This window comes from Crocuta crocuta, unplaced genomic scaffold, assembly GCF_008692635.1.
Source record: "Crocuta crocuta isolate KB4526 unplaced genomic scaffold, BGI_CrCroc_1.0 scaffold561, whole genome shotgun sequence".
Taxonomy (NCBI): domain Eukaryota; kingdom Metazoa; phylum Chordata; class Mammalia; order Carnivora; family Hyaenidae; genus Crocuta; species Crocuta crocuta.
The window spans coordinates 3,529,599-3,554,363 of record NW_027530529.1 but is presented as its reverse complement, the minus strand read 5'-3'; the positions used below and the strand labels follow the sequence as shown (position 1 = coordinate 3,554,363).

Genomic DNA, 24,765 nt, shown 5'->3' with positions numbered 1-24,765 from the left:
CTTTGTATCTACTCTCTGACATAGGCACTCTCAAATTAATTAAGGCACAGAATTGAGTTAATATCAAGAAAATAAAACTTTGTTGATATACCATGTTGATACTAATACTTTCTTATAATGTTGTAGAGCTTTTCATTTCAAGAAATTTTAGCAACATATTATTAATATTATTACAGCTTCTGTAGTGAGTAGAAAAATTAATTCTTCATGATTCTCTTTGGAATGATATTTACATACTTTATATTTAATTAAAAATTTTAAGAAAGCATCAATTATCAACTTAAGTAATTATTTATTAGAATAGATTAATTTATTATTTTTCCCCACCTATTTTTCTATGTGTCCTTTCAGCAAATCCTGTATTATGGTAAATACCACATCAAAATTTGGGGGAGATATGAATTCTGTTTCTTGTCCATAACAATGACCTCAGTAATCTTACAGATACTGCCAAACTATCTTAACTGAACTGAATGAGTCTTCATCTTGAAGGTTTTGTTTGCTTTTGTTTTTGTTTTGTTTTGTTAATGGGGCTCTTACTCCTGAAGTTTTTATATTGATTTCTTATAAAAACTATTTTTTTTTAGAAATAGATCAAAAGATCAAAACTATTTCCAGGATCACAACACCTGCTTTGTTAAAGTGTATCCATAGAATCATTGTCCTTTCTGAGAGACACCTCTCCCTCTTTAATTCATGCTCTCATTTACTGACTGATTTTTGAAAATTTAATACACTATGGCTTTCTATGAATATCCTGTAATATCTAATGGACATAATAATAATAATAATATTTTATCAATAGCTTACTATAAATCAATTAGTATAATAGACACTTTGCCTGAATAATTGCTGGTCCTTACAATGACTCTACAAAATAGGTATTAGAATACCCATTACACATATGAAGAAAATGAGAATCATGTGTAAAGTGACTTTCCCAAGGTCACCCATATAGTAAATGATTGAGACAAAATTTGAATGTTTGAGGTATTTGAGAGCCTCATAATTCATTCAGTAAATATACCTTGAGTAGTGCCCATTGTGTCTCAGATGCTGATATCCAGGCCCTAGAATCAGAACAACAAATAAGACTAATGGCACACATATTTAAGAAGTTTAGACCTTTGCATTGGTTTGGTTGGGAGTGAGATGGCATAGGAAATCAAGTAAACAAATGGACACAATAGGTTCATACAGTGATGAGTGTCAGGATTAAAATCAAACAGACTGGTAGAATATGGAATGTCTCAGTACCATAACCAAGGTAGCCAAGGAAGACCAGTGTAATAAAGTGAGATGTGACTGGCATGTAGGGCAGGCCATGTGGACATCATGGGCATTTGGGGATGGTGTTTTAAGTAGAAGGAATAGCAAGAATAAAAGCCATCAAAAAGGAGAAAGATTTAGGACCGTTCAAGGAAAAGAAGGAAGAATAGGGCCAGTATGGATGGTGTTTAGCAAGGAATGGGGACTACTGAAGAGTTAAGTGACCATGATGCTTGGGATAGGTAACAGTAGAGACAGAGGACAGTAAGGATATGAGAAATAATTTTTTGAAGTTCTTAATTCAACTCAAATTATATTCTCCTAATTTTAGTATTTGCCTTTATTCTCTCTAATCTTCACATATGCCAAATAACCTGCTGATCCCCACAATGTTCTTATGCTTTTCAAAACTCATTTATTTCTAAGGCCTGTGATTCCCTGCTTCCATATTTTTCTCTCGGATACTTCTACTCAGTTAAGTCACAGATTATAGGATGTCTTTATGGTGAAGTATTTTCCAAGCCTCTCTTTCTATAATCAGAAAGAGTCCCTTATTTTCTCCTTTGTTTTTGTTTATGACAATCTACATAGTTTCATTATTTAAATCTTATACTTGAATCCCTGCCTTGCTAAGCCAAACCTCTTGAGGGAAAAAATTATCTCCTACATCTCTTCAACCTATCACTTTGCACATAGTAGGACCAAGAATAGTACATTGAATTAAACTAGGTGCTCATGGGGCACCTGGGTGGCTCAGTTGGTTAAGCATCTGACTTTGGCTCAGGTCATGATCTCACGATTTGTGAGTTCGAGCTGACAGCTCAGAGCCTGGAACCTGTTTTGGAATCTGTGACTCCCTCTCTCCTGCCATTTCTCTGCTCATGCTCTGTCTCTCGAAAACTATATAAATGTGTAAAGGAATTTAAAAAATATTAAGTGTTCATAGAAGAATGACTTTGGTAATGATCTCTGACTGACTCTCCCATTCCATTCCTTTATATACCATCCTCTGCTTAACCTTTTATTTTCTTGTCTTTTGCAACCATGCCCTTCTAAATCTACTCATTATAAGATCATCAGTGTTCTCACAATTTGTATGTTGTATCAGTTTTCTATGAATGTTGTAACAGATTACCACAAATTTTGTGGCTTAAAACAACACAGGTCTGTTATCTTACATTTTTAGACATCAAAAGTCTAAAACCAGTCTCACTGAAGTAAAGTCAAGATGTTGTCAGGGTGGGTTTCTTCTGGTGGCTGTAAGGGAGAATTTCTTTTCTTGCCTTTCCAGTTTTTGGAAGGTGTGTGCATTCCTTGATTCATGGTTCCACATTTCATCATGTCTTCTTTTCCTTTTTTGTCACATTACCTTCTCTCATTTTGACACTTTTGCTTCTCTCTTCAAAGGTCCCTTTGATTACATTGGACTCACACAGATAATCCAGCATCATGTCCCCATCTAAAGATACTAAATTCATTAATATTTGCAGTCTTTTTTTACCGTGTAAAATAATATATTTACAGGTACTAGAGAGTAAGAGGTTACATCTTTGAAGAGTTGTTATTTAGCATACCACATATATCTTAAGATATATCATCCATCTTTGTTCCAATTAATATATTTAATTAGGAAACATCACTTTCAAGCGTGCCTGGGTTACTCAGTTGGTTAAGCATCCAGCTTCGGCTCAGGTCATCATCTCACAGTTTGTGAGATAGCTTGGAGCCTGGAGTCTACCTCAAATTCTGTCTCCCTCTCTGTTTCTCTTCCCTTCATCTGCTCACGCTATCTCTCTCTCCCTCCCTCTCTCTCTCTCTCTCTCTCTCTCTCCCCATAAATAAATAAGCATTAAAAAATTAAAAGAAAAAAAAAAAACAACATCACTTTCTAATTGTAAGAGTCACTCTTCCTCTAGCCTTTCTGACAGAGCCCAGATCTTCATAGTAGATTGTTTCTTCCCACCCTTTGTAAGTTCCTTTCCATTCTTTTGTGTGATGTAAATTATTCTTTATCAGATTTTCTCTATCAGCTACTTATATAATGGTAATTCCAATAAATTTATGATAACTAATGGTAATAACCAACTCTTAATGAGCATTTATTGAGGATCAGGCAGTATTTTAAGTGTTTTGAGTATATAATTTCATTTAACTCATGCAGGAATCCAATGAGTTAGGTTCTGTCATTAATTACATTTATCTAATGAAGAAACAAGTTAGAGAGGTTGTGTAACTTGCCCATAGTCAAGAGTTAATACATGGAAATACCATATTTTAACCCAGTAGTCTGATTCCAGAGCCTGGGTTTGAAACTCTTGGGCCATACTTCCTTCCTGCATTAATGGAGAAGAGCTCAATTAACTACTGAGTTGTTATACCACTGATTGCAGATCTACAACTGTAGTTGGAATTTGTCTCCTGATTCCCAAAACCCATGCTACTGCTTTCTATGCTCAGTATTGTAGTTGGATACTCCTTACATTCAAATGTTATAATAATTACTATGACAGTAATGAAATTAAATAGTTACTATTTATTGTACTTCTACTTTGTTTCAAGTTCTGTAGTAGGTGCTATTCCTAAATATGTTGTTTTTTTTTTCCCCCTTTAATTTAATTTTCACAATTACGTGGCAAGGCACTTATCATTCCCAGTTGACATCCAAGGAATCTGAAGCATAGAGATTTTAAGCAGTTTATTACCCAACCAACAAATGGCACATTCAGAGTCTATGTCCTTTAATTTATGCCTAGAAACCTCATTTATAATCAGTCTCTTGAAAAAAACTCCTCAATTTATCCTGTTTCTATTTTTCTAGTATTCAAAAAAATATAACATGAATTATGCTGCTCAAAAACTTGCTTGCATTTTCTTTCTCTACAACACAAATATTTATTCCTAGCTCAACTCATGTTTCACTTGCAATATTTCTTGCATATGGACATATATATCTTTTTGCTTCCCATCTTCACAGCCATGCACCCAAGGAAGGCTCTAGTTATATGTTGTCTGTTTCCTCTCATAGCTTCTAACTGGTGTCTGCATCTGATTCCCTTGTTTCCTCTCCAAATACCATCCTTTGATTTACTCCTCAGCTTAATTTTTATAAAGTATAAATTCCATTTTTACTTCACAGCTAAAGAAGTAGTAGTCTTTATTTGACATATTTCTGTGATCAAATGTCTAGCCAAAGTAGAGTTACCAAACTTACCAATAAATGACATTAGCCTTTTTACCAGTTTTATTCTTTTTTTAAATTTAATTTCTTATTCTTTATGCTGAACTTTTATATTTGTTGTTGTCCCATATGTCTGGAGTCTATGGGATCAGAGTGTGACATCTGTGATTGCTACTTATATTGGTAGTTGCATCAGAGTGGTGATTAGGGTGATAATGGTAATAACTTGTTTTATTTTTTAATCGATATTTATTTATTTTAATGGTTTTTGAAATATATTTCTGAGAGAGAGAGAGAGAGACAGCATGAGCAGGGGAGGGTCAGAGAGAGAGGGAGACATAGAATCTGAAACAGGCTCCAGGCTCTGAGCTAGCTGTCAGCACAGAGCCTGATGTAGAGCTCAAACCCATGAACCATGAGATCATGACCTGAGCCGAAGTCAGACGCTTAACTGACTGTGCCACCCAGGTGCCCTGGTAATAACTTGTTTTAAACACAGTATTTTATATATACATACATACATTACATACATTATATGCAACATACATTATACAAATGGTCTCTTCATAGTCAAAACATCCTATAAGCCATAAATTTAAATCAAGGTTAAAAATATAGCATTTTGCATAGATCGAAGTTTGTTGATTTCAAAGTCTCTCTTCTCTAGTTAACAGCTTCCCTCTGTAATCTCAGAGAGTGGTGATATTTAATAGGCTATCTATTAAGAATGGCCCAGAGGCAGTTCAGTTAATGGTGGGGCTTTTCATCCACAGAGAAGGAAGCAAAGTTTTATTTCCAGGAAACAGTACCAGGCCTCATATCTGAAGATCTGTTAAGAAGAATGGCTTAACATTCTTACAAGTCTAATTATGGGCACTATTCTTTTTTTGTTCGTTTGTTTGTTTTTCTTTCTTAAATAGTTTATTGTCAAGTTGGTTTACATATAACACCCAGTGCCCATCCCAACAAGTGCCCTCCTCCATGCCCATCACCCCCCTTCCCCTCTTTCCCACCCCCATCAGTACTCAGTTTGTTCTGAGCATTCAAGAGTCTCTCACAGTTTGTCTCCCTCCCTCTCCCCAACTATTTTTTCCCCTTCTTCTCCCGCATCATCTTCTTTTAACTTCCTCCTAATTCACCTATATGTGCAAACATATGGTATTTGTCCTTCTCTGCCTGACTTATTTCACTCAGCATAACACCCTTAAGGTCCATCCATGTTGCTACGAATGGCCAGATTTCATTGTGTCTCATTGCCATGTAGTATTTCATTTATAAATATACAACATCTTCTTGATCCATTCGTCCGTTGATGGACACTTAGGTTCTTTCCATGTTTTGGCTATTGTTGAGAGTGCTGCTATGAACATGTGTATGGGCACTATTCTAATAGTTTGTGTGTATTAATTCATACTGCTCAAAATAAGCCTGTGAAATATGTGCTATTATTATTCTTATTTTATCAGCGAAGAAACTGAGACACAGGAAGATGAAATAATTTACCCATCATTTGGTCCTAGGTGGTCTGGGTCTACTCTCATGACCACTACCTTATACTGCCTTTTATCTGTTAGCATGAAAATATGATCCCGTTGGGAATGCACAATATTTAGTTTTCAGGCTCCTTCTTAAACTGCTAAATCAGGTAAGCTACTCCTGATCCCCCAAACAAAATATAATTTCTTCTTCCTTTCATCCCTCAGTACATTTTCTTACTGTTCTCATGGCCAAGGCATGCCCTTCCATTATGGGGGAGAAAAAATATACTAAAAAAGTAACATTGTGGTCCAAAGCACAGGAGCTAAAGAGAAGAAGATAATGCAAAAGCAATTCACGGAGATATCAAAAAACATGGAGAGCTCTTTCCTAGTGGCTGAAAACAAATATAGTCTTCCCACCCCATGGTGATTGAAGTTAGGTATGCAGGTAGGTACGGGTGTTCTGGTTCTGGCTCATCTACTTTTTAGTCACTAAGAATGTTGCCAGACATGTCACTGAAATGAGATCAAAGTTTTCAAGGTCCCAATTAAACAAGTCTCAGTAGTGCTCCTGTAAAATAAGGAAGCCAGGGAATTAGTAAATTCAAAGGATACAAGAACTGAACAAATGAATTCAGCAAAGTTGCATGATACAAAAGTAATACACAGGAATTGGTTGTGTTTCTATACACTAATAGCTAATGACATAGCAGAAAGATAAATTAAGAAAACAGTTCCATTTGCAGTTGAACCAAAAAGAATAAAATACCTTGGAATAAACTTAACCAAGGAGATAAAACAAACAAACAAAAACTCCTACTCTAAAAACTATAAAACATTGATGAAATTAATTGAAGATGATGCAAAGAAATGGAAAGACATTCCAAGCTCTTGGATAGGATGAATTAATATTGTTAGAATGTCTATACAATGTCCAAAGCAATCTATAGATTCAATGCAATCCCTATCAGAATATCAACAGCATTTTCACAGAACTAGGACAAGTGATCCTGAAATTTGTATGGAATTTCATACAAAAAGACCCTGAATTGCCAGACCAGTCTTGAGAAAGAATAAAACTAGAGGTATCACTATCCCAGAATTCAAGATTGCTTGAAATCTTGACTGATTACAAAGTGGTAGTAATAAAAACATTATGGTGCTGGCACAAAAACAGACACATCGATCAATGGAACAGGATAGAGAGCCCAGAAATAAGCCCACACTTATATGATCAATTAATCGTCAACAAAGGAGGCAGGAATTTACAATGGGGAAGACAGTCTCTTCAACTCAACAAATGGTGTTGGGAAAATTGGACAGCTACATGGACCACTTTCTTACACCATACCAAAAATTAACTCAAGATGGATTAAAGACCTAAATGTTAGGCCTGAAACCATAAAATTTCCGGGAAAAAAAATAGGCAGTAATTTCTTTGACATCAGCCTTAGCAACACTTCTCTAGGTAAGTCTCACCAGTCAAGGGAAACAAAAGCCAAAATAAACTCTTTAGACTACACCAAAATAAAAAGCTTTTGCACAACAAAGGAAGCTATCAATAAAACAAATGTCAACCTACATAATGGGAGAAGATATTTACAAATGATATATCCAATAAGGGGTTAATACCCAAAGTATACAAAGAACATAATACAACTTACCATCACCAATAACAAAATGTGATTAAAAAATGGGCAGAAGGCCTAAATAGATATTTTCCCATATACAGATGGCTAACAGACATATGAAAAGACATTCCGTATCATCAGTCACCAGGGAAATGTAAATCAAAACTACAATGAGATATCACCTGACACTTGTCAGAATGGCTAGAATCAAAAACACAAGAAATAACAAGTGTTGATAAGGATATGGAGAACCATCATGCACTGTTGGTGGGAATAAATTATGGTGCAGCCACTGTGGAAAACAGTATTTTTCCACAAGATTTTTCCCAAAAAATTAAAATAGAAATACATATGAACCAGTAATTCCACTACTGAGTATTTACCCAAATAAAACAAAAACACTAATTCAAAAAAATTTATACCCTCCTATTTTTATTGCAGCATTGCTTATAATAGGCAAGATATGGAAGCAACCCAGATGTCCACTGATAGATAATTGAATAAAAAAGATTTGGTGTTGTGGCTCAGTCGGTTATATGGCTGACTTTAGCTCAGGTCATATTTCAGTCAGTGAGTTTGAGCCCCATGTCAGGCTCTGTGCTGACAGCTCAGAACCTGGAAGCCACTTCAGATTCTATGTTGTCCTCTCTCTTTGCTCCTCCTCCACTCACACTCTGTCTCCTTCTGTTACTCAAAAATGAATAAATGTTAAAAAAAATTAAAAAAATAAAGATGTGGTGTGTACATACGTGTATATAATGGAATATTACTCAGCCATGAAAAATGAAACCTTGCCATTTACAACAACATGTATGGACCTAGAGGGTATTATGCTAAGTGAAATAAATCAGACAGAGAAAAAACAAATACCATATGATTTCACTTCACATATGATTTCACTTCACATATGATGTGAGGAATCTAAAAAACAATAAAGAAAAAACCCATATAAGCAAAACAGCAGAAAAAAGACCCATGAATACAGAGAACAAACTGATGGTTAACAGAGCGGAAGGGAGTTGGGGGGAGGGGGGGCAAGATGAGTGAAAGGGAGTGGGAGGTACATAATTCCAGTTATTGAATGAATAAGTCACAAGGATGAAAGATACAGCATAGGGAATATAGTTAATGGTATTGTAATTGCGTTGTATGGTGACAGATGGTAGCTACACTTGTATTGAGCACAGCATAATGTATACAGACTTGTCAAATCAATATGTTGTAAACCTGAAAGTAATGTAAACATTGTGTGTCAACTATGCTTCACTTTAAAAAAATAAGTAAATAATGCCATGGAAACTATAAAAAAGGGGGAGAAAAGGTAAGAAAAGAAATGCAGGTTATCTTCCAGAAACTGGAAAAGAAGGAAACAGATTCTTTCTGGAGCCTCTCAAAGGAACACAACACTTCTGATAGCTTAATTTGAGCCCTGTAAGACCCATTTCAGATTCTGGACTCTAGACTTGTAAAATAATATGTTTGTAGTGTTTGAAGTCACTAAGTTTGTGACAAAGTGTTATTTCAGCAATAGGACACTAATATGATATCTGATTTGGTTTTCTCCCACCAAATATTTAGTCATGAAAAACAAGCCAACAAAAATAAAAAGAAACTAAGAAAAAACTTTTAATTTTTTTAAATTTATTTTTGAGAGAGAGAGAGAGAGAATGGCAGGCAGAGTGTGAGCAGGGGAGCGGCAGAGAGAGATGGAAACACAGCATCTGAAGCAGGCTCCAGTCCCCGGGCTGTCAGTACAGAGCCTAACACGGGGCTCAAATCATGAACCGTGAGATCATGACCTGAGGTGAAGTCGGTCGCTTAAATAACTGAGCCACCCATGCCCCCCAAGAAACTAAAAAAAATTAATTCTGATTAAAATTCACCTAATACGGTAAATTAACAAATGCTTTTTTAGGGAATTCTAAAGGATTCTAGGGAAAAAATGATAAATCTCTCAAATTTATTCCCTCCCCCCTCTTCTTCTCCATAAGACAGCATCCATAGATTTAGTTTAGGAAACCCTCAGATCCAAATGTTCAGTTATCACAAAATTAAATATTAAACAAGAAGTTAGGTGAAAGGTGAAATAGATGAAGGGGATTAAGAGGTAAAACTTTCCAGTTATAAAATAAATAAGTCATGGGATCAAAAAGTACGAAAATATTGACTATATTCTATAGTCAATAATATTGTGATAACTTTGTATGGGGACAGATGGTAACTACACTTATTGTGGTGAGGACTTCATAATGTGTATAACTGTTGAATCACTATGTTATAAACATGAAACTAATATGATATTGTATTTTGACTGTACCTCAATTAAAAATAAATGTTAGGGGGCACCTGAGTGGCTCAGTCGGTTGAGCTTTTGACTTTAGCTTAGGTCATGGTCTCCGTTTGTGAGTTCGAACTGCTTTTGGCCTGTCAGCATAGAGATCGCTTTGGATCCTCTGTCCCTCTCTCTCTCTCTCTGTCCTTACCCCGCTTATATGCTCTCTCAAAAAATAAATAAAACATTAAAAATAAATAAATAAACATTAGAAGGTTGACACATTTTGACTCGTGTTAAGTCCCCAAATAATATATCTCCGGATTTCTTATGGCTCTGGGCTCACAGTAACAGGATGGTTGGGCAGACTTTCAAATGGGGATGAGGATAAGCTATAGTTATTACCTTCTCTTGTATCAGGAAAAGCTTTTCTAGAAAACGTCATCATTGGTCATCACTTGCAACGGTGTCTATTTCTATCAGGATGAGAGAAAACAAGGTGGGGGGGCATCAAGAACTTGAGGGCAAAATGGGGAGCTCAGTCATGGCAGAAGGGGCCTAGGGGGCCTATGTGCGGAGCCTGCTGGTCTCTGGCCAGGTGGCCATGGTCTACATGCTGGCTCCTTTTCTGTCTGGCCTTTCTCACTGAACCCTGGGCAGGTAAACCTCACCACTTGGTATTTTCTTTGGTGGACCAAACTGTCACCCACATCTGCAGCCTTTCTATTAAAAGTTGCCTTTGGAGTCCTAGACTCTTCGTCACCAAGCACAGGGCTGACAGTGCCTAAGAGTAAGTAGTCTGGGTGGCCTGCAACTGCAGGACTAGAAAAACCCATCTCTCACTTTGGAGCTGAGCAACTGAGTAATTTATATTCTAGATCTTCTCTGTGGGAATCCAGCTGAAACACTCTGTGTTCTTAGGAATAATCATGTTACTTAAAATGGGGCTTTTGTGGTGGTCAGTCAAGTGTGAATACAGAGTGACACCATCGGGAGGTATGTGGAATTGAAAGTGGTTTATTATATTCAGAAGTCCCAGAAGAGAGAGATAGGGCAGGCTACACAGGCTGTGGGTGTGGTGAAGAACTAAGGGATCAGGCTTGACCAAGCTGGTGGGGAACTGAGAGAGATGAAGACCAATGAGGCAGTGCTTTCACTGGGGATCAGGGTGAAATACCCAAACAAAAGATGCGAAGGGATTGTGCTGGTGCACGTGAATGTCACTGAGTCCCAGGGGAGGGCAAGAAGGGTGCTAACAGCTTCTCTCCGGGAATGTGAGGCATCTGGAAAATGTGAAGCTTTTAAAACTTACACGTTACATCCTCTGTGGAACTTTTCTTGAAATCCTGCCTTCACTTGACTTCTTTCCCTCCTTTGCAGCACTTCTGCTATTCCCCTACTGATTTCTCCTCGTACTTCCTAAACACATCATTAGCCTCCCCACCCACCCACTAGCTTCCATGGGCTGCAGTTCCCTCAGCAGTCACCATGACTTTGGGTCAGCCTATGCCTTCTCCCTGCCTCCACTCTGGCCTCACGTCGCTGTGCCACACTGGCCTCAAGATGGGCCTGCAATCCTCATATCAGCTGCACTCATACCACATGAGTCCTGAAGGAGGCTCAGGAAAAGTAAATATTAGGGCTTCATTTTCCCTGATGACTTTGTGCCTCCCAGTTAATATTGCACCCTGGGTTGGAGGACAGGGGGAGTCAAGGCATGACTTTGTCCAGATCCTATATAGATAGTGGGGGAAGAGCTTGAGTCTATCCTTGATAGTCTACCTAGGCTAGGTAAAAGCCCAAAGAGGGGTATTTCACAACATAGAGGTAGACCTCTCGTTTTCCACACCCAGCCTTGACTCCTTCCCTGTAGCTGGAAAAGGTGTGGACTTAACGTTTCACTTCCTCCATGTCATATTCACTTTCTAACATTAAAGCACCAATAAGTACAGCTCTGCTGTCACAAGACAAAGTGACATATTTTCTATGATAAGTTAGAGGCTGAATTCCCAGAATAATTTAATGGTTTTGCATTGGATATATTAAAGGAACTTAGGGAAAAAAAACAAAAACAAAAACAAAAAACACTCTCAGGGTGGTGCCCTCATTGTCAAGCCATTTTGCATGTCAGACAAAGAATGTTTTCCCATTCTTCTCTTTCAATTTTATTGTTGTTAAAGCCAAAACAAGCAAAAACAGAACAGTAAAATAAAAAGAATCTTCCCATCAGCTTTAGCATTATATATTTCCAATACTGCTGTTTTAGAAAGATCCTCCATGTCATATTATTTTCCTTTTTGCCACATTTTTGGTTATGTTGTCAAGGCTGTGAAAAAGAAGGCCTGGATCTCACAAAATTTTCCAAATTATATTAACAATGTAAGCAACCTGATAGTATTTGAGAGAAAAAAAAATGTCAAAAATATAATTTTGTATATGTGTTTTAAAACCCCCAATTTTCCCCCAAATGGACCACATTTTTAAGTAACTACACCAACAAACATATTTATAGACCAGGTAAATTTTCTAAAATGTCTCTTTTTTGCAGTGGCATTGAAAAGTGGGTCAGCATGAAGTAAAGCCAGTTGTATCATTTTTTCTCCTTCCAGATCCCCACTGTAGAGGAGAAAATAGTAAGAAAATCTGACTTCATCAAAGTTTGTCCCTAAGACATTTCATGTTTAGGTTTAGAATAAAGGCTACTCAAAAGAACAAATCTACTTCTTCTTGTTCATTCCCTGTCCTCAAGGCAGCCTGAGAACTATCAGAAGTGTGAAGAGTTCATGCTTATCAAAGAACATTCATGACAATTACTGAAAAATGTGTTTTTTTTCAGAAATTAAAACAAAGTGGCTTTTCTTCCCCCATTTTCCTCCAGCTGACAGTCATGTGTGACAGTTACCCATGTCACAAAATATTTTCTCACCAGAAAGAACCTCGTGAAGAGGGTCTGTCAGCTTCCCTTCATCTCTATTTACAGTTGGGAGAGAAAAATGATTTATGATTACTATAATTATATCTCTCCTTAGGAGAGCTGTACTAATTATGTAATTTTTTTAGCCATTTTTCCTTTTGCAATCTCTTAGTTAATTTAAATTGAAGTGTATTTAGCAATTTTGTACCCAGTTACTTTTCAAACCTCTGTGTGGGTCACAAATTGCATGGCCTAGGATCACTTAACACATCAAATCTGTTCATAGTGGGCATAAAGCCCCTGGGCCTACATATTCACAACTGTGATATAAAAAGTTTCTCTCAATAGATAGGATCTTCATAGATATTTTGAGGGAGTCTGCAGGAAATGAGTTTTGGGCAAAATGTTTTATACTCTGCGGTTATACCATAATGGCACTGCACCTTAGGAGTCAGCCTGGGATGTATTAGCTGACTTAATATTACCAGCAACCTATCCCTTTCATTTTATGACTTTATATCACATTTATAACTCTGGGTTTCTCTATTGTCTTTTGTATTCATCTTTTTTTAAGTACTATTTTTTTAAAGATAGTTTTATTTAGACAGCATGAGAGATGTTGCATCTAGACACTTAAAATTTTCAGTGCAGTAAATAATATTGGGGTAGGAAATATAATTGCATTCTTCCCCCAAATACACACCTCTAAAGATAAGAAATAGCCTTTATTGAAGAAATTGAATTCATGTTTACTAAATGCTGTCCATTACCTAGCATTTAAATAATTTTGTATTCTCAGAAAACATTTAAGTGCCTTCTTTGTCATCCTATGAATCTTCCAAACTATGATGTGATACAGTTAATTTTACTTTAAATATGAAGAGACTGAGGCTCACTAAAGTGAATCACTTTCCTAGGAGCAAAGCAGCTATTAAGTGGAAGCAGCATTTCTGCTGACATTCTTTAGCCTCTGTAATACTCAGGTCCTTCCCTTTCATCTTCCTAAAACCATACAGAGTTGGTATTACTCTCTATTTACAAATTAGAAAAGTAGATGTAGAGAGAGTAAGTTAAATGCCAGTGAATAAAAGAAATATTATGTGTGGGCTCCTTTTTCCAATAAATAATAGTAACCCTCAGTACAGTATACCTGAAAAAACAAAAATACCCATCTGAATTCTTACTTTAAATAAAAAATCAATCCATGTGAAAAAAGAACTCTGTCTTTTGCAGAGACTCAGAATTATATCTGATTTAATGAATGGTTAAAAGAAAGAGGAGACAGTGAGGAGAACTTGCATTATTACAAATAAATGAGTAGTTTACTTAAAGGAAACAAAACAAAACAAAAACAAAAACAGGGGTCCTGGGTGGCTTGGTAGGTAAAGCATCTGACTTGGGCTCAGGTTATGATCTCTAGTCTGGTGAGTTCTAGCCCCATGTCTGGCTCTGTGCTGTCAGCATAAATCTCACTTTGGATCCTCCGTCTCCCTCTCTCTCTACCCCCGCCCCCCATCTCAAAAATAAATAAACATTTAAAAACACAAACAAGGGTTAGGTCCACAGCAAGGCCCAAATGTTGTCAAACCAAATAAAAACAACCAAAGAAAATTGATTCCTCACATTATCTAAAATAAATGCCCATGTCACCTTGACTGACTCATTTGAGAATAACAAAATCACATGCTCATGAATACATTCATATGAATTATATGCTGCAAAGTATTCAGTCTAACAAACAATGGAAAATGCTAACAAACAATGTAAAAATCAGTAAATTTGCTTTTCTTCTGGTTTTTGCATTACCTTTCTCTGTTGTCTTTTGTATTGCCTTATGACATTGTGGATCTCACCAAATGAATGAATTGAAATGCTAATAATGTAGCTTTTAGTTGAGATTGGGATAATTGGTAGGAAGTGGACCAGTGAGGTATTTTATATATATCTGTCATTATATACCAAGAGCTTTATACACAATAGTTATTTCTCATGTTTTTCTTATACCCGGACAATATCTCTCACATTTGTTTTATATAAACTAAACAGCAAGCAATTTATTTGGGGCAGTTTTCATTATAGATAAATAATGATTTTGACTATTCATGTTGGAAAAGTTCAAAAGGATACTTGGCATGTAAAAAAGAAATTCAAAAAAGAATAAGGAAATTAGTTCATAACTGGGAAAGAATTCTAAAACTTGGGTAAAAGCCATTCCTACCTACACATATGTGTTAGCAGAGTTATTTAAAGCACAGAATTTAGAAAAGTAGTCATTCAATTCCATTTCACATAAATTGAGCTCCCCCAGGAAAGCTTTATTATGGGCATTAGTGGAGTGCTCTGTAGAAAGGGATAAAGAAGGAAGAAACATGAGGGGAAAAAAAAAAAAACAAAACATGGTACTAATTCTCAAGGCATTTACAATCTAGTGGGGAAACAATAATATTCTTCAAAATTATTCAAACATATATATCACTTAACCTTTCAAAATTACTTTCTCATTTGTCATGTCATAGTGCCCTTTCAACAGCCCTGAGAAATACTCAAGAAACTTGCTATTTTTCCCCCAGATCATGTAAAAAAAAGAATGATGTTGGTCAGAGAAATTAAATGACTTGCTTAAGTCACTCAGCAGCACCCTCAACATGGAATAAGGATTTCTATGAACTCTTTCCATTGCAAAGGGTTAAGCATGATGCAGATAGAGAGGAAGTTAATGCATTTGAACTGTTCCTACTTCCTGTTTTCTCACAGGATGGAAATCTCTCATCCTTCCTTTATTCTCTCACCCAGACTTCAAGATCTTCAGCAAAACCTAAGTACAACTGAATCAGAGTGGTAATATTTTTTTTAGGGGGGGTGATGACACTAATGAGAAAGTATTTGGGAAAGTGCTGAAAACTGAGTCAAAAAAGAAAGTTTGATTATTGATCAAATCAACATCATCAGGGTTATGACTTCTTAGAGTCTCCAATGAAGCTTAAATTGGAAGAAGTTGCCCCTTTGGGAAGTTGGCTAAGGATATACATGATAAATAACATAAGCATTACCCCCACAATCATGTCCACCTAGAGCCTCATGATGGGGCATGATTTGGAGATAGGATCTTTGCTAACATAATTACATTAAGATGAGGTCATTTTGGATTGGGATGACCCCTCAATCCAGTGACTGCTGTCTTCATAATAAGAGGAGACCTACAGAAGCACATGCACAAGATTAATGGCCATGTGAAGTCGTAGGCAGAAATGCACTGAACTGGTTATAAGACAAAGAACACAAGGGGTTACTGGGAGTCACCAGAAACTGAAAAGAGGCAAGGGAGGACTCTTCTCCTGGAGTTTTCTGAGAGGGCATGGCCCTGCTTGATTTCAGACTTCTGTCTCTAGAATCTGTTTTATGCCACCCAGTGTATTGCATTTTGTTACAGTAGTCCTAGGAAATTAATACTCATGGACACCCAGGAAGAGGAACAACAGCAATATCCCACCTCCCAAATTCAAAAAGTATACTTACCTCAGGGAAAGCACTGGGGAGAGTAGGGTGGGGAGGGAGGAGCAAGTGAGGGAGTGGCTGGTAGAAAGGGTTGTCAAGGAGAGAAATTTTATTTATCAGCTGACTATGATATTCCAAGCTCTGTATCTGTCAGTTTACATGTGTTTTCTCTCGATCTTCACCAGAATTCTGTGATGAGTTTGATACCATTTGTAAATAAAGGCTTAGCTAGCCTAGGTGTCTGGCTCAAAATCACAACGTAACAAATGACAAAACTAGAAAACAAACCCATTCTTTCTAATTCCTAGGCAGGTATTCCTTCCTCTTATGCCTATAATTAAATAGCTCTCCAAGAATGTAGTAAATCTCTCTTCCTCTGAGACTTTTAAAACTAGTCAGGACACAATAACAGGCAACTCTTGGTAGAAATAGTCTTCTCTGGGCAGAAAGATAAAATTGGATACCCTAATAGGTCTTTTCCAAGTCTAATTACTCTCACTCTGTGCAAGGCGCAGACTAAATGCAAGTTCATTATCATTTTTTTTCTGAGTTAGCTGAAAAACAAGATTGATTGACATTTTGGAGATATTCAACATTTATATGCAGGAAATTTAGGAGACTTTAAACACATTCAAAGAAGCTTTTCTTAAGATATCTTGTACTGTTGTTTTTCTTTTATCAACAGTGAAATGCTCTGCACAAGAACAAATGTTTGTTAAAATATCGTACTGCTGCTCTTCCCAAGCTGATGACCTTGGTGTACTCAGGACCATGTAGGCATTGTGCAGGCTTCCTCACCTGAAGAAAAGAATACTGTGTTTTTTACCTAAATTCCTTTGTGTTCACATTTAAATTCTGCCTCATTTTCTTTGCCTTTCAAATGTACTGAGTCTGACCTCTCTTCACAATGGGTAATAAGAATACTATAAATTATGACTATAGTTGAAAATATTCGCATAGACTTTGTTTCATCCAACACACAGTACAGCATGTAGTACTGATTCCAAAAACTGAAGAGCACCTGACAATGAAAGTGACTTTGCACAGAAGCACAGGTGATGAGTGGGGGCAGGGTTGACTTCATAGCTTTTTCAGCACCTCAAAGAAAAAATTATCCCTCGATTTTAACCAAGATAAGTTTGATGTTTGCATTGGCTGTTGCTATGCCAAACAAACAAAACAAAATAAAACAATAACAACAACAAAAACTTGGTAAAATAATGAAGGCTGAATACCGTGTTTCTTATCCTTCCTTGTGCCTTAAGCATGTAGAGCTCTTGTTAGAGGAGACACATCCCAAGAATAGGTACTTAAGACTTATCTGTAAAGAGATGTATTTCCCATCTCTTCATCAGATCATGCTGTTTGCAAAAATATCTAGATTAAATTGCTGGGAAAAATTACCTAGATTAAATAACTCTCCTTAACCAATATCACTAATTTCTGAATACCTGCAGTCTATTTTCTTCTTGAGACCTCTCCCCCCGCCCCCGCCGGAGACTTTTTAAAGCCAGTAAAATAATTTGTAAAGTTGGCATCTTTCCCCCCTCCCCTCACGTTGGCATATAAAAAAAATCTAAAATTAGTACGTAGGTATACTTCACATGTGATTTGGACACTAACTTCTGATTTTTATCTACTAGAACATGAATTCCTTGCCTAGAAAGGAGTGGCATACCTTCTGTGCTGATCCAAAAAATTCCTTCAGGGCAAAGGAAAATTACACCAATATCCAAGGAGCATTTGTGTTTTCTTTCCTTTGCCTCCTAACACCAAATCATTTAGTCCTATATTTTCTAAACCTGAACATAAATAAAATATACTAGTTTTATATACCAGTGGAAAGTTATATATACTCTGGGAAAAAATGCCCCTTATGCTTATGTTCTTTTAACTAGATCTCCCTGGCTATGTATTGTTGGATTCTCCTTTACAGTTCTATCCTTCCCCCCTAATACCATTCTTCTAGTATTTGTACAATTATGGAAAAAAATTCTCTGAAGCTATAATACCATTTGAAGAGACAAAGCTGTCATTACATGGATGAGGTTAGATTCTTTGAGAGGAGCCATTTGCTCAGCCAGAGTCAGGATGCTACCAAAGTTTTTGACAGATACGGTCAAAGGAGTACCTGGCACTCACAAAAGGTCAGAGAAGTTAGGCATCACCACAAAGTTCAAAGACAGCTGAGGCTGTCAGCACTATTTGAAATAATCCATCCGAAAGATACTGGAGCTGAGTTTGCTTGCTTTATCCCCAAGGAGTTCTATGTTCATATTGACTTCAGTATCACTCACTGCCTCTTCTTGCCCCACACATCTCCGTGAAGACACTCATGTGCACGTTTGCTACCCCACCTAGACCTTTTCAGGAATCTTTTGGGATAAGCCTGGCTTATAAACATCTGAACTTCTCAGTTTGAGTAAAAGTCACAAAGAAAGACACCTGTCAGTGTTTAAAATCTTTTTGTTGTTGTTTTTGCACATTCTTTCTAGACTGAGAACAGAAGAAATGAATAAAAAAGAACCCATGACTTGATTGACTTGATTCGACTTTGAATTTAAATATGAATGAAAATAAAGTCATTCAATATGAATGAAAATAAAGTCTTTACATTGTTTAATTAATTCATTCAATGTGTATATAGTAAGTGCCTTCCCTATCTCAGACTCTTGGGCCAGACACTAGGATGACAAACAAGTACAAGACACAGCAGCCCCTGCCCTTGAGCATCAGTCTGGGTGAATGATGGAAAACTTACTATTAAACACCATAATAACTTTATTACAATTATTGGAACTACTTTACTCAATAAAGCATTTCTTCAGTATCTAACAGGGGTTGGACTCTATGTTGGATAGTAGTGTATACAGGTTATCAGTAAAATATTTGTGCCCTCAGGGACTTTCAACTCTCAGTAAAAAAAGAAAAGAAAATGAACAATGGCATTACAAAGAGAAATATACTTTGAAAGAAGGGATTCTAGAGTACATATTCCTGATCCATCTTATCTCTGTGCCAATAATCCCCATTTATACATTAAAATTATTTGATGAATCTCTCACTGACAAGCCATATTTTATTCATACCATTTACATAAGGCAAAGTGAGATAAGAAAAAGTAAAATTTTGGACTGGATTTGAGGAGTACTGGATTATGCTCTCCAGTTGTTCCCAAAACGTCTGTGTGGCTTTGGAGAGCAAGTTCAATGGAGAGCCCTCAATGCCTTTGAGTCTAGTGTTCAGAGGCAGAATGCCATTTCTTGGAGGGAACTGATGAGAATAAGCCAAGATGGCTGACTTACCGGACCGAGGTTATGGGTATAATATCCATTACCCCAGTGAATTCAACACCCAGCTGTAGGTAAGCATTACCAAAGAGCTTCTTAAAAACACAGATGCTGAGTACACCTCAGAAATACTGATTCAGTGTCTGTGGTGAAACCAGGAATCTTTATTGAATACATTTTTCTGGGAATTCTGATCTGTCACCTGCTTAGAATCACCAACCTCTGAGTTTAACACACAGCTCTGGGGTGGGATTAAAGGCATTTCACAATCTGTCCTCAGCCTACCTTCATAGAGATCTTTTGTCATAACCAAGCCATCATTTCATTCTAGCACTCACAAACAACCTGCACTCGGGGCTTACTTTTACTTTTAACTGCTTTCAGCCATGTTCTTTACTCTCTTCTTCCTTTGAGACACATTGAACTATGGCTCCTCCTTTCCAGGTCTAACCCACATTTCTCTTGTCTGAGATGTGATTTCTGACTTCCTAGGCCATCTCTATCTGCTTCTTCAATATACTTCTAGAAAGCATACTTTATTTAAATCTGGATTGCAAACCTATTTCTCCAAACTAGATCAGAAGCACCATGACTATTTTCATGTATCTCTATATCAAAATGCCTAATAATTACTCTGGCAATGTAATAGATGTTCAATAAGTGATTATTAAATGTATGAATAGAATATGGTAGTAGGTGAACCTTTATGAAACAGTAGGAATTTGGGCCTAGGGCTGCTTTAGTACCAATCTTGAAGAAACTGAGGTATTGGATAGTTTTTTTAGACAGAATAAAATGTTTAGTAAGATATGGATCAAAGAAGTTTTAATAAAAGTTGGATTTGATATTGAGATATCACAACCCAACTAATGCTCTGCAAACATGACCTATGTATTACCTTTCCAGAATTTGGGGTAGTTTTGGTGCATACATTGTAGTTAAATGGCCCAAAAAGCAAAATTAAGAAAAAAATATGAGGGGGCTTCTGGGTGACTCAGTCAGTTAAGCATTGGACTTTGGCTCAGGTCATGATTTCATGGTCCGTGAGTTTGAGGCCTACATCAGACTCTGTGCTGACTGCTCAGTCCGCTTCGGATTCTGTGTTTCCCTCTTTCTCTCTGCCCTTTTCCTGCTTGCACTCTGTCTCTCTCTCTCAAAAATAAACATTAAAATAAATGATAATACCCAGGGAAATACCCATGTTATTAAATGGAAAATGTGTCATTTATTTTCTAGGTTTTCCTAAGTTCTTATGGAATATTTTTTTTTTCATCTCCTTTCTCAGCTAGATTTGGGTTGCATCTTTCCCTTCAATAAAGTATTTCCTAACACTTGGATAAATATAAAATTGGTCCTGGGCTTTTGATATGAGAATCTTATGTCCAGGTAATTGTGGACTCCATTGTGTCTCTGCAACAATGTATAACAAAGAATAGATATTAGCTTTATGAGGTTTATGTCATTTTTTTTCAATATTTCATGCAACAAGGTTAAGAGAAAATGTTTTATATGAAATGGAGTAATTAATACCCAGAGCCAATAAAGGTTCAAGTGACAGGCCATGTCTTCAGTAGAATCATCCCCAAAATGACAGAACCAATTTATAAAATGATATATACTTAAATCACATATTCACTCAAGATGTGTGCAAACATATGGACATATTAAGGAAAGGAGGACTGTGGGATACTCAGGGGGTCTCGGCATGCATTTTAAGGATACTGCCAAATCTTTATACAAAGTTAAGCTCTCTGGTTAAATATTGACCATCTTCTTTATTGGTAACTTGGTTCTTCTTTTCCTCATCACCATTCTGGGTATTTATCTGTTCCAGAATACATGCATTATGCATTTAGAATTTGTTCCCTTTCCATCTGGTATAAATTATTATATCCATAAGCCTATGTGGGTAGATATATTTCATTTCATAGCTAGATATGACCAATTTATGATCAATGATTTGTATCAAAAAGGTGAAAAGTTGGATCAGGAGAGTTGATCAGTTGGATCACAGCTGATCAGCAGTGTCTGTTTTGGGTGCAAGATGTGGGGAATGGTGGCTTGTGTTTCAGATACTTGCCATCCCTGACACAAACAAACCCACAGTGCAAACTTTAGGTATATATACATACCTTACAGCGTAAGCCCTTGTTGTTTCAAAAAATCACTAAATGAAATTCAGTTGTGGAACCAAAAGCACAGACTGGGAAAATCACATTTACCTTTTAGTAACTGCTGTTGAATTCAAAATGTTACCTCTCAAAAAAAAAAAAAAAAAAAAATCATTGATTCAATCAAGCATTTAATGTGAGCTTAAGTGAAAAATGCAATTTTATAAGATCTCAAAAATCAGGTAGTGTGTGAAGAAAGATTTCATATTTCCAAATGCATTATGAAGATAATGGGTGCTTGAGGTAGTTCTAAAATAAAAGAATGAGGCAAAAGAGATTTTTTCTTTTATAGTAAGATATAAAATCGGTTTTGTGAGTTGAACTGTATCATTTTCTACTAAAAGAGATTAAATGAACATAGAATCTTGATGCAAGCATGTGACAGTTTTTGTGAGCATAGTTTTATTAAATCATTATTATATTGTTTTCTAGTAATTTTTAAAGACCATTATCAGTAAACAATAGTGATCCTTTATTCTTGCAGAGCAATATGAAGCACAACTAGAATTAATGTAGGTAGTGAATTAATTACTTTTAAATGAAAACATCACCAATAAGCATGCCTCTGTAAGATTACGTAAAATGATCTCAAAGTATTCATGGGATTGTCCATTCATTTATTCCTTTTTTAAATATGAATAGACATGCTGGATTTCAGCATTTGATGGAAAATATTTAGCTGGATGTTGTTTTTCTTTTAACATTAGCTCTGCAAATAGATACTAGGATTTTACTCATTGCAGGTGAGTAACATAAATGAGACTCTGAAATATTCTGATTACTCATCAAATGTAGGAGGTGAACCTTGACCCAGACCTTTTTATTCTGAAGTCCAGACATTGTTTATGTCCGAAGTCCAGACACTGTTTTTCAGAGTGTATTATCTACACACATATCTCGGGAAGTAGAAGTTCTTAACATAAAACCCTAGAAAATCCATTATAATTCATCTTTGGATGACAAGTCTTTAAGATATAATTAAATTGTACTGTTTGTTTTCCACAATTGTAACAGTAGAATTGAAGATGGGCAAAGCCTTTATTAAATTAAATGTCTCTTGTTAATACATAATAAGTTAAAGCTAGTAGAAATATACAATGTGATTCAGCCACTATTTTTCCATAATTTTATCTTGCAAGTAATGTGCATCTAAAATCCTTCCCTTTTGAGGCTCCCCTGACTCCAGTTTTCCCAGCTGTGTTCCCCAGACAGCAGGCCAGCTAACACCCTTTTTACGTTTAGCCCCATTTCTCTTGCACCAACCTTGTCCTTAGGGAGGAAAACTAAGATAGCCCTAGTAGAGTAATCATGGTAATGTAGCATCAAGTCATCCTTTTAGAGGGGAAACATTATATGTAGTAGAACCCAGTGAATTTTGGTTTGCATGACAGCTTAACACTTAGAAACTGCATTCTTGGACAAGTTTTTTTTTGTTTTTTTTTTTTTGTTTGTTCTTTGTTTTTTTTTCCCAACTCTGTTTTCCTCCAGTGTAACTCATAGATGAAGTTAAGAAGATATCACATACCAAGAACTGAATAATGTTGGTTGTCTTCTCTGGGTCTTTGCACCACAGTTTTCAAACAAATTTACTATTTAGTGACCCCGTGTATGGTATCTAAAGGAGCCTCAATAGCATTCCAGAGAAGAACTGTGTAATATTTCTAAATGAAGTCTACATTCTACAGCCCACTGCCTCCTGTATATCCCAGGTGTGTTCTTCCCAGAACTATGCCAATAGGCTGTCTCTGTGTCCTCAGACCATAGGTAGGGCCTGATTCAGGAAAGATTTGAGAACCTTCCTTCCTTTAAAGGAAAACCCATGTTGTGGAGCATGATGAGCAAGAGGAAGAGTGGCCTCAGATGGCTGTACAAGTTGTCAGGAGCAAGGTTATATACAACTAGTCATGGAAAATAACTCAAATATTATTTTGAGACCAGTAATAAGCCATGACAGGCTTTAAGTGAGAGACAAGATTTGATGAAATTATCCTTCCTATTGGTTTTATATGACTTGGGTCAATGCATTCAAATGCTTCCAGCCTCAATTTCCACATTGTGAAAGAGAAATGCTGACACCCAAGCAATTAATAGGATAGTGAGAATCACAGCAGGGGCTATACATCGAAGGCCTTTGCAACTTGTAAAGTCATACAAGCAAATATCATAATGGTGGTAGTAACTAGAAGCCGTCTCCTAGGCAAATGTTACAAACCTGAAAGCAGAGATAGAGAATGTACTCCTTGATTATTTGTTTTCATTTCACATGAAGTTGGAGCAATAGATTACTACCACTTTGGCATTCCTTATCGATGAAATGGAGCAGAGGACAAACCCACCCAGAACATTCATGGATTGGAGCTAGCAGAGGACACAGGACCCAAGAGACTTTGTAACATGTCAAAATGCCATTTCTCTGAAGCTACTGAATGAATATGATTTCCCTCTTTGTTGCTACCACTTGGTAAAAGGCAAAAGATTTATTCTATCTGAAGCGAAACCAGTGTATTGTTGCCACCACTTGGAGACAGAACAGGGGAAATATTTCTTCATTGACACCTGTGGCTTTCTCTCCAATCGTTTATTTATGTATCTCATAAACCCTCTGATTTCTCATCTGTAAAAGGGGCAATAAGACTGATAGATAATATCTATATGCACATTTAAGTATATTCTAGGAATTGTATTAATCATTTACTTATATTATCTTGCTTAATTTTTCAATGTCCTGTAATATAGGTAGATATTATAATTTCATGCCATTTATAAGTGAGAGTTTGGAAGGTCATGGCCCAGCCTAGATTACACAACTAATAGATATCAGAGCTGGTCTTGAACTCAGCTCTCTTTGACGTGGAAACCAAAGTTCTGAACAGCGAACATCTGCCATCAGTCATAGTTCAAGTGAAGATGAAAGGTGAGAGCATAAGTCAAATGTTCTAGTACTGTGGTGTGTGGCATCCAGCCTCTTCAGCTTCTTGGATGGTCTTTTCCCTCTTGACTTTGCCTGACTTCTGCGGTCAGACACGGACAGTTTAGCTCTCTAGCTGAATTTCTTATGTAAGAACAT

At 36.5% G+C, this 24,765-nt stretch overlaps 1 long non-coding RNA gene across 2 annotated transcripts in view; it reads left to right on the top strand.

The window, feature by feature from the left end:
- Nucleotides 1-24,765, top strand: part of LOC144234285 (uncharacterized) — an 882,104-nt gene that overhangs the window by 278,382 nt on the left and 578,957 nt on the right. The window lies entirely within an intron of this gene.